At 43.3% G+C, this 11,074-nt stretch overlaps 1 long non-coding RNA gene across 1 annotated transcript; it reads right to left on the bottom strand.

Moving 5' to 3' along the window:
• Positions 1 to 787: 787 nt before the first annotated feature.
• LOC110309898 lies at positions 788 to 9,978 on the bottom strand. Its single transcript, XR_002379760.1, has 4 exons — positions 9,836 to 9,978; positions 6,206 to 6,380; positions 1,767 to 1,879; positions 788 to 957 (listed from the first exon to the last, which is right to left on the bottom strand). It is a non-coding gene; the product is annotated as an uncharacterized LOC110309898 (long non-coding RNA).
• Between the last annotated feature and the right edge of the window lie 1,096 nt (positions 9,979 to 11,074).

Here is an 11,074-nt window from a genome sequence, read left to right on the forward strand (position 1 = left end):
GCGTCTGTGTGTTGACCCTTGGGCTGCCTCTCTTTGGTCCCTTAGAGATACCTCTTTTACAGACATAGTCTGCACGAATCTGAGTCCTCGCTTGTGATTCTTCCGAGGGTATGCCTGGAGCAGAGTGTCTGAGTCGTTTGATTCTATGTTTAACATTTTGGGGAATTTCCCAGTCATCTTCAGCAGTGCCTCATGACTTCAGATAGTCACCAGCAAGGTACGAGCGTTCCAATTTCTCGACACACTTTCGAGTGCTTGTTATTCTCCTCGTGGTCCATTATGTTATTTATTTCTCTTTTGTAATAGCCATCTTAATGTTTGTGAAAAAACACCTCATTGCAGTTTTGTTCTGAATTCTGCTACTGGGTAATGTTGCAAGCATCTTCTTGTGTTTATCGTCAAGTTATATAATGTCTTCAGAGAACATTTATTCAATGCCTTTGCCCAGTTTTGAATGTGAATTAGATTTTTATTGTTGTCGAGTATACTATTTTTAAAAATGATACATTTTTATATGCTCTTATGGTAATGAACCAGAATCTAAAATCTAAGACCACGTCTTTCTCTCAACACCACAGGAAATTTAAAAAGTAAAAATCCTTACACCCTGTTAGGAAGACACAAATGACAGCTATGTATCAATCATAACATTGGTAAGAGTGTGTGTGAGTGGCGGGGGAATAAGTCAAGTAAAAAAATAAATGTCACCTCTAGTGGAATAGACTTGAAGCACTTTATTTCCAAACTATAAAGGAAAAAATGTAAAAATTTAATTTACTCTAGAAAACAAAAAGTGGGAAGCAGAGAGGAAAACTGCAAACACGCCAGCACACGAGCTTTAGGTCAAGGGCACTGAGGCAATCAGTGATGGGTTCATGGTTCCCTCTGTTCCAGATGTTTGCACCTATGCAGACTCCTTTCTCTTCCTTCTGGTCAAATTACATCGCTTTCATGTGGCTGCAGAGAGATGCACTGGGCTCAGGCCTGGTAAGTTAGGAAACTTCATCCCCAGTACAAACTGAGAGAAGAAGACAAAGTATAGTCTGCCCCTAAAAAGGGTGGTCACAGACTCCTCCAAAACACACCTACACGAAATTAGTCATTGAACCTCTAAATGCCAAATAGGAAATACCAACAACTGTTTAACTCTCTGACCACCAATTGAATCTTCATTGTCATTGTTCAATTCTGACACTAGCTAGCCAGAGTTAGTACAGTTGCCTACAGATTGAATTCTACCCCACTCTCCTGACAAAGACAGTCTAGGTGTCATTGTCCTCTGGAGCTTCCATGACTGCCTATAAAGCTAGGAGGAGGATTTAGTAACTTGCAAGAATGGCTCCCAGAATTCAGAAGCCCACTTTAGTTACTACCATTTGTTTATTATACATGCTATGAGCTGGAAACAGGGAAGTAAAGAGGTTTGTGAATACAGTAGGGTGCATCAGTCCTATGTCTGCCCAACAAGACCCTCTAGGATCCACTGTCATCTATAACATTGATGGAGCATCCATGAGAGATGTGATGTTGACTAAATACTTGTCGGTATTTCATATTTAGCCTTCAGAGGTTCAATGGTTAATTTCTTGTAGATGGGTTTTGAGGGAGGCTGTAACTAGGCCTTTTAGGAGCAGACTCTTAGCCGAATTATTGGCCATTAATCAAGGAACAGAGCATAAAATGAAGGTTTCACCCAATGTCTTGTGTGGTCATACAAAATTCTTAAACTGAATAAAGTATAAACAAAACAGGTTTATGTGACTCACCTCTCTGTAGACAGAAGGTTAAAGAGAGCAGAGTGCTGGTGTCGTGGTGAGGGCCTTTGGTTTCATGAAAACCCAGCTGTGATGCAGAAACAGGCTGTACAGAAGAGAAATATCTGCAAAGCCAGGCGAAGAGTGAGAAGGGAGCCAGGCTTCTTCTTTCAAAACAACTCATTCTCCTGGGTCCTAATCCACTTCTAGATCTTACATGCTAGCTTCAACCTCACCAGTAAAGTAAAGCCCCCTCCCCCTCATGACCCAGTTTCCTTCCACCAGATCCCACTTCTTAACAATCTCACTGTCTCAACACTGGGGACCAAGTTCTCTGAGCGTGAACCTTTGGAGGACAAGCCATACCAACCATAGCCTCTATGGCTGTAGAAAATCTCACCGAACTTATCCAATATCTAGTCTCACTTCTAAGTTCTTCTTCATAAAATTTATTTTTTTTTAACACAATGAAGTATAGTTTACATTGACGGCTGTCATTTTCTGTCTTGCAGTGCTGTAAAGGACTACTCAAGCCTGGAGAATTTATACACTAGAATTTGTTTGGCTCCTGACTCTGGAGATTGAGGCGTCTAAAAGCGATCGTGGTGTTTGCCAAGCACCTTCTTGCTGTGTCATGGTGGATGGAAGGAGGAGAGACACACAAGAAGGAACTGCTTTCATAACAAGCCCACTCCCGTGATACAACACCAGCCCATTCCTAAGGTCTCTGTTCTTGTAGAACACCTCCTTCTTACTGGTACTTGTCAAGCCTGGTGGACCTGGGATTACATTTTTATGCATGTGAGAGGGAAGTTTTCAAACCATAACATTTGCCAATCTCCTGACTAGGGAAAATCAAGAATCAAACATGGCTCACAGTAACATTCATCATCATCTTGAAATATCAATTGAGTATGGACCGACTACAGTAACGATGGGGGAGAAAAATTATCACTGCTCACAGATTGTCTGATTTTCAATCTAAGATACACCAAGAAAAATAACTGAAAATATCTGTGACCTGAATACGGATACAGTCAACTGTCGTTTCCTTATCAGCACAATGGCATGTAACATTTCTAAGGCTTTATTATCTCTAAAATTATTTGCCTTGGAAGGGAACATTGGCTTTCTTTTCTGACAACTCTAATATCTATCCCCTGAAGAGGATAGATGGCCTATGATTCTAAAATGCAGAAGTGCAATAATATTTAGTGTGTATTATCTGTCTAAAGCCATCACTAGCACAATCCCTATAAAATAGGGAAGGAAAAGTGGCCATTTTTCAATATTCTTAATTGAGCAATAAATCAACTGAAGTGAAACTGGATTTCAAGGCAAGCTTAATATAATAATGTTCAGACTCCTGGGGTTTGAGTCAAGGTTTTGAAGATCGGGTGCCTATTTAAAGATCTAGCTAGCATAAGCTCTATCGTCATTGCAAAGGACACTCTGTGTCACTGGGTCCTGTCCTGTAAGTCTGGGGGAAATTATGTTTCCAATGATTCTTGGCACATCCTTCAAGATGTAATTGCCAAGTCATTCAGCAATTCTCCAGTTAAAAATCTCCAATCTTTAAGTTGCAGAAAGGAAGTGCTCAGCAAGGATATTAGGTAGGAAAGAGTGCAGAGAAATTCAAATGAGAGCTGATTCATTAGAAGAACGTGACTCAGCAGGAGGTGATTCTAAGTCACAAGAGCCTGCAGTTAGCAAGTTCTCATAAGCCTTCTGCATCAGGCCATTGTCATCTCACTAGGTGACAAGCTGTTCCAATAAGTAATTATCATAGTCTTACTTGTCAAGGAAACCCCATCATCATCCAGATTCGTCTTCCAATCTAAGTATCCCATCATATAGAATCCAAACCACAAGCTTACGGCCATAGCACAAAACTGAATATGGTAACAAACAAGGATGTGTATATGGGTGATGCTTTGTATACTGTGGGTGGCCCTGGGGCTACTGGGATTAGTGGATGTTAGAGACAAGAGAAATGTAGATGGCACCCGACCTAATACCCACACTTGGATACATGTCAGGATTAAGAGAGCTGGTATTCAGTGTCCTTCCAAAAGCACTTGACTCACTCAGCATACCTAGGCTGTCTGTTTCCCCACAATGTCAACTTTTTCTTAATTCAACTGACTGCAAGCACACTGCAGAAAGCAAAGAATTATGTCCTTTGGGTTTGTGGGAAGTTTGGTGTGTTTGTTGTTTGTTAGTTTGAGAAAAAATATATCAACAAATTTTTCATCTCTACATAGTCCAGAAAAGAGAGATGTAAAGATTACTGGAAAATATAGTTCATTTAAGTCAAACAATATACACGTGCCTGCACACACACACACACATACTCACACACACACACACACACACACAGAGAGACAGAGACAGAGACAGAAACAGAGAGACAGAAACAGAAACAGAGAGACAAGCACAGGCAGAGAGGTAGAGACACATATTGTTTAATAATAAGGGTATGAGAACTCTCACCATTGTGCAAACATAACAGAATGTAGTGACACACTGAAATGGCTGCAGTATTGCTGAGAAATGTACACATGGTCCATCATTGGCTAAAACATGTTTCTGTGCCACATGTTCAACATACACATGCATAATCATTATCACATATTTGGCCATGCTATATAAAATTATCAGTCAGTTTTCAGACCCAGAGTAAGTACCCTTCACTGTGTGGAAATGATCACTTATCGTGAAATCCAGATGGGAAGCCAGGCTTGTGTCCGTCTCTCAGCAGTGTGCTCCTGGGTGATATCAAAGTGGTTTGGGGATTAAATGAGCTGACATTCAAAGTGTCTACAGAAGTGCTTGTGAGCCCGGTAGACAATTAACTGCACCCCGCCCCCTGCCCCACACAAAACCACTGGATTAGGTCCTGGAAAAAAGACTGTAGAGGCAGCCTAGCTCCCCCTTCCAATTCTCCCTTACACCTCATCAGGCGCCTGGAGGCTGGGTCCTCAGATCGGGAGCCTACCTAGCCCAGGCTCTGAGGAACTGGTTTCAGATATGGTGCACAGGGGATGAGATGAAGGGAGGAGCTAAAAACGGGTCTGCAGATGTGCCTCTTGAGGAAGTGACCTGATATGGCCACAAATGGAGTCCGGCCCCAGCAGAGTCCTCTCACAGCTGCCAAGTGAAATCAGGAAGATGTGGGGACGTGAATAGGGAGAAGGAAATCACAGTGCTTAGCAACATAGTTGTTGAGAGCAGATGTAAACGCATCTGTGCACCGAAAATTCCTCAACTATCTAAGATCACTTTGAGCCTGGAGATAAGTCCACCAACAGCCCATGTCTTCAGCATTACAGACACAGACGATATTATCAAGGGCAAATCACTTATGAGACCCCAAACTTCCAGAGACCTGGAGCTGCATCAGTTGCCCCAAACGGAGCAGTGGTGGGAACTGGAGCCTTAGATCATATCAGGGAAATGCGGAGGAGCACAATCAAGACCGCCTTCTCCGACCCAACACAGAAATGCCCAGATAATCCGAATCTAAAGAGGGTGGGGTGAGGGGAGCGGCAGAGACTGGTGCAGAGGAGCATCTCTCGGCAAAGGACACAGAGAAAGCTCTTTGGAGAAATGTGGTAATGAAAGGCCAAAACGACAAGGTAGAAAGGGGAGGGGCAGGGGATTGACCATCCCACAGAGACAGCGGCCCACTGCTTCTTTTCTTCGACAGCATCATGCGTGAATGGACACACTTACTACACTGACTGTTGTATACCTGGAAGAGGAGCGGTCAGACCTACTGTGTACAGAGAGTAAGAGGAGACAGTAGAGGATAAAACTCCCCATCGGATTACAGGAAAGACACGGAAGAGCGGGCGAGCATCACCTCTAAATGAACAAATATCCTCCATCAAACACCTGAGAGAGATTATTTTTAAGTCCTCACAGTTATAATCAAAAATTAAGGCACAGATGTACAAAACACAGAAAGAAACGGAGCAAAATCTAATCAAGACCAGGATGCAGATGAAAGGAAAAGCAACGCTTGGAGTCCGAAATGAAAATAAATCTGAGTTGTCAACAGAATAAAGTCAAATACAAATTATAGAAATATAATAGAGAAAGCAGGTTAAAAACACAAGGGCAAAAAGTAGGACAAAAGGAAAAAGGAGTACACAGAAAGTAGTCGAAAAGACTGAACAGAATACTCAACTTGTATGTTTGGGGTTTTAAACATTTTTTAAACTTATTCTTTGAGAATTTCATATAACATACTTTGAGCATATTCACCTCCACCTCGAGCTCCTCCTATACCCACCCTTTCCACCTCCCTCCATACTCAAGTTTGAGTTTTGTTTTGCCCAGCTAGTATTGAGAGTAGGACCTGTGTCAGTGTGTGGCCAGCCCTCCAGGGGATACATCATTAAAGACATTAGCCTGTTTCTCTCCAGCTAGTGGTGGGACCTGCCTACCTTCCTCCATCATTATTCGTGGATTTTTTTTTTTTCTGGACGGAGCTTGTGCAAGTCTTGGACGAGCCATCACAATTGCTGTGTGCAACTTGACTTGTTGGATCCAGCAAACCCGGTTTCCACCATCTTGGCTCTTAGAATCATTCTGCTCTTCTTCCGATGAATATCTTCAAACCTTGTGGAAAGGAGTGTGATATATATTCGCCATTTAGGGCTGACCTGATAGCTTTGAAGTCTTATGCTCTGAATGTTGACCAGTTGTGTTCTCAGTGTTAATTGGCATGTACAGAGAGAAGAAGCCTCTCTCATGAGGGCTGAGAGATGCTCTGACTTATGGGTGTGACAGCAGGTCATTAGGAATCATTTTAACACTATCTCCATTTCGCAGAATGAGAGTGTTGGGTTCTCGGTCCCTTTTACAGTGCCAAACCCAGATTCTGCATGATGGAGCAAGCTTTATATTTGGAGTTTTTGAAGAAAATAAAGCTCACAAGATAGAATTAGCACTTAAGACTGTAATTTTTTAAAATTGTCCTGAAGTTAAACAGTCCCATAATAGAGACATATGTCATATATGTGTGCACAAACATTTGTAATTCTGCGTCTGTTGCTATGATACCTGATCAATAATATACTGATCTAAAGCAACTTAGGGAAGAAAAGGCTTATTCAACTTACAATTGCAGGTTACAGTCCAGCCCGACATTGTGGGACACTCAAGGGAGGAACCTGAAGCTGATTTGTCACAGTCAAGAGCAGGAAGTATACAGTGCATGCCCCCTCACCTCGCTTTCTCTGCTCTTACAGTCCAAGGCTCTGCCTGTGAACTGGTGCCACACCCACTCAGGGCTATCTACTCAACTCAACTCGGTTAACAAAGATAAGAATCCCTCTCCCCCTCCCTCTCCCCCTCCCCCTTTCCCTCTCCCCCATCTCTCTCTCCCTCTCCCTCTCCCTCTCCCTCTTCTTCTCCCTCTCCCTCTCTCTGTCGTGTGTGTGTGTGTGTGTGTGTGTGTGTGTGTGTGTTTCAGAAAATTTATTTCAAATGATAATATGATAATTCTGGTACACATTCAGGAAAAACAATTGATCTTAACAACAACAAAAACAACAACAGCAACCCTCTGACCTCTAGACAAAAAGAACAAACAAGCAATAAAAGAAAACTGGGCTGGCATGCATGTTCTCCAATATAGCATGCACAACACAGTAACAGTAAAAGCCTTTCCAAGAACCCCCACCCTGCCCCCACCCCAAAGAGAGGAGTCAGCTCTTCATATCCAGCTGTGCTGTAGTGTGAATGTGTCCCCCACAAAACATACTGGAAACATAGGCCCCAGTTCAACAGTGTTGGAAATGGGAGCTCACGAGAAAGGCATAGCCCTGGGGGCTCTGTCCTCCTGACCAGATGAAAGCCATAATGCTGGATGTGGGCTCCTTGTGAGAATGTTTTCTGCAAAGGCACAAGAGAGTTTGATTCTTTGTCCCGCTCACCCTCTCTTGTCCTCCCCTCCACCTTCCACCACAGGATGATGTAGCCAGAAAGTCTTTATTGGATGCCAATTCTCCATCTTAGACTTCAGCCCCAAGAACCACGAGCCAGTACCTTTCTGTTCCTTATAAGTTACCCAGCCGGGCATGGTGGTGCACGCCTTTAATCCCAGAACTTGGGAGGCAGAGGCAGGAGGATTTCTGAGTTGGAGGCCAGCCTGGTCTACAAAGTGAGTTCCAGGATAGCCAGGGTTGTACAGAGAAACCCTGTCTCGAAAAACAAACAAACAAACAAACAAACAAACAAACAAAAAGTTACCCAAGATCAACAACACAGCACAGACTGGGATGGTTTGGGCTTTAAATGTCTCCCATGGCTCATGTGTTTGGCCACAGCTCATAAAGCACTGCTGGGAGGTGGTAGAACCTCTATAAAGTGGGGCCTGGGGGAAGAAAGGTAGCTTCTTGGGATTATGCCTTTGAAGCAGATATTGGGGTGATGGTGTGTTCTCTCTTTATCTCCTGGCTACCCTGATGTGAGCAGCGTGGGTCTGCTATGCAACTCCACACTGGGGTGCTCTGCCTCAATCCAAGCCAGAAACAATGGAGTCCACCACCCACAGGCCGAACTCCTTGAGACTATAATGGAATAAGCCTTTTTCTTCCTTTTAACTTGTTTCCCCGAGTTAGTCACAGTGATGGAAAACTGACTAAGACTTGGCCTAAGACAGCTCACTAAAAGAAAACTGTTTTCGACAAATTAAATCGGATGGTGCTTGTTTGAACAAAAAATAACTTCTGAGTCAGGCAGACTGAGAACAAGAGTAAATGTGAGGGCGCAGGACTGCAGCAGAAGCAGCGAACCTCCACAGGCTGGTCAGAGGCGAGGCAAAGGTCATCTGATTGGCTGCACTCGGGCATCTGCCTTATAGTTAAGTCAGTACTGTCTGGGATTGACAGATGTATAGCTGTTGGTGATTGGCTGGAATCCAACTATTTGTTACATATTCTTCTATAACTAGTGTGTGTGTGTGTGTGTGTGTGTGTGTGTGTGTGTGTGTGTGTGAATGCTCACATTCACATGAGTACCTAGGGAGGTCAGAAGAGAGTGTCATGTCCCCTAGAACTGAATTACATATGATTGTCAGCTGCCAGACATGGATGCTGGTAACTGATGACGTTCTCGGCAAGAGCTGCAAAGGATCTTAACCACAGGGCCAACATACAGATATTTATATTATACATATATGTTCATATTCTTAAGTTAGACTTTGACTTATTACTTAGGAACTCAGAGTACAAGGCAACCTCAGGGTAGTTATCTTACTTCTTATAACCTGTGTCATCTTTCAGTGTCCTTGTTAAGCAAAATCTTACCCATCAGTCCTTAGAGAAAGTAATTACAAGCGATTCTGGAAAAAAAAATCTATGGGAATTGGCAAGGTCTGGTCTGGGGCCTTGAAGGAAGGTAAGGCCCCGTTCCTGGGAACCCTAAAGCTTTTTCCCCTAAAGGATTGTGGTTAATCATTCCTAAGGCAACTGTGTCTGGGGTATCCTGTGCTCTCTTTGTCAATATCATCTGGCTTAGCTCTCCGCTGACCTTGGCTCATTTCCCCCTGCAAATAGTAGATAGGATGCTGTATTTCTTAATAAGCATGCTTGGCACAGCTCATCAACATGCAAGACTTCCCTGTCCCAACTACCTGTCTTCTTTCTTTCTCATCCCTGGTCTTCCTCCTCAACACCTTGCCATTTGGGATCCTTATTCCTGTGGGTTTAGATGAGCCAGCACCCCCACTGGAGATGGGAGGCAGAGTCTGAAGAATTGCCCAGAACTTTTGGGACTGGCTGGCCTGGTAGAAGCATGGCATAAACAAAGGAAACCCTGTCTCACCCAGGCTGAAGGAGAGAAATGAGTCCGGAAAGTTGTCCTCCGACCTCCACACACATGCCACAGCATGTGTACTCCCCAGTACACCACACACACACACACACACACACACACACACACACAAGTGAATATATTTAAAATGGATATAATAGGTAAAAGGGATCCCAAAGCAGGCCATACTTTAGCTGTGAAAATCCTGACACAATTTTTAAAGTTACTGTTAGGCCTCCAATGTTTTAGCCACATACCATTCCATTATAATGCCTGTTCTGATTTTCCTGCTGATTTTCCTTGTGTACACTCTAAGTTGGTTTTGAGTTGCTATTTGCCTTCTCCTTAGAGGTTGTTGCATTTCCCTGCGTCATTGTGCCTCTCACCATGTCTGAGTAGATGGCAGGCACTGTGACTCTTACCTTGGAATATGCTGAATTCATCCATGTGAAGATTGTTAGGCGTTATTCTAGAATGCAGCCAAGTTCCTTAGCTAACGGTTTGGTCTGTTCGGATGTTGCTATGTCAGACATGATGGAAGAAGCCTCTTGTCTATTGAGAACCAAGTTCTCACCATTGAGCCAAGCCCCTTGTAGGTGCTCCACCCTGATGCCTACTTATTACAAAGTTCTCCCTTGTGACCTGGGCAATGGGCAAGTCTTCAGAACAGTATGAGCGCCGTGGACTTTTCCAATTCTCCGAATCCCTTGTTACTACAAATCTGGACACTAGTGTGAGGGGTGGATGGGGGTGGGGTGCTTTAGAAGTCTCCAGAGATCTCTGTGTCAATTTCTTATCTCCTTGTCTCTGCCCTACAAACTCTACCTGCTTACTTCAGCCTGGCCAATCACCTTAGTTTTTGGTTGGCTAATGCTCATATGAGGCAGTGAGCTTGGGCAATGATGGTTTTTATTGGGCATCTAATGAGAGTGGGGTGCATCTGCCACACCTTTTGCCCTTGTGCTGAGAGAGTTTCCTAATACCCACACATCCTGGTCCAGGACCCCTACTGCCACCCTAGGATACAAGAGTTCCAGCTGCTCTGTATCCTTAGACCAGTTGTTCTCAACTCCTTTCACAGATATCCTGCTTATCAGATATTTAGATTGCATATCATAACAGTTATAAAGTAGCAAACAAATAATTTTATAGTTGGGCATTGCCACATTATGAGCAATTGTATTAAATGGTCACAGCATTAGGAAGGCTGAGAACCACTACCTTAGATTGTCCTTGACTGTGAGTTCCTAAGACTTTCCTTGCTTCTGAAGTCCTTGATGGTTTTGAGGAATGCTGGTCAACCATTCTAAAGAACAGACTCAAACTCAGGTTTAGACAGTGATGTGTCCTCATGGCTAAACTAGATGATGTATTTGGGAGGAGGGAGCAAAGGTAAAGCATGTTTTCGGTACATTCTGTTAGAAGAACATGGTATTGATTTGCTTTATGACTGATGATCTCAAAATTCACTGAGGTCATATTTATACATTTTTCTA

Source organism: Mus caroli, chromosome 14, assembly GCF_900094665.2.
Source record: "Mus caroli chromosome 14, CAROLI_EIJ_v1.1, whole genome shotgun sequence".
In the NCBI taxonomy this organism is placed as follows: Eukaryota; Metazoa; Chordata; class Mammalia; order Rodentia; family Muridae; genus Mus; species Mus caroli.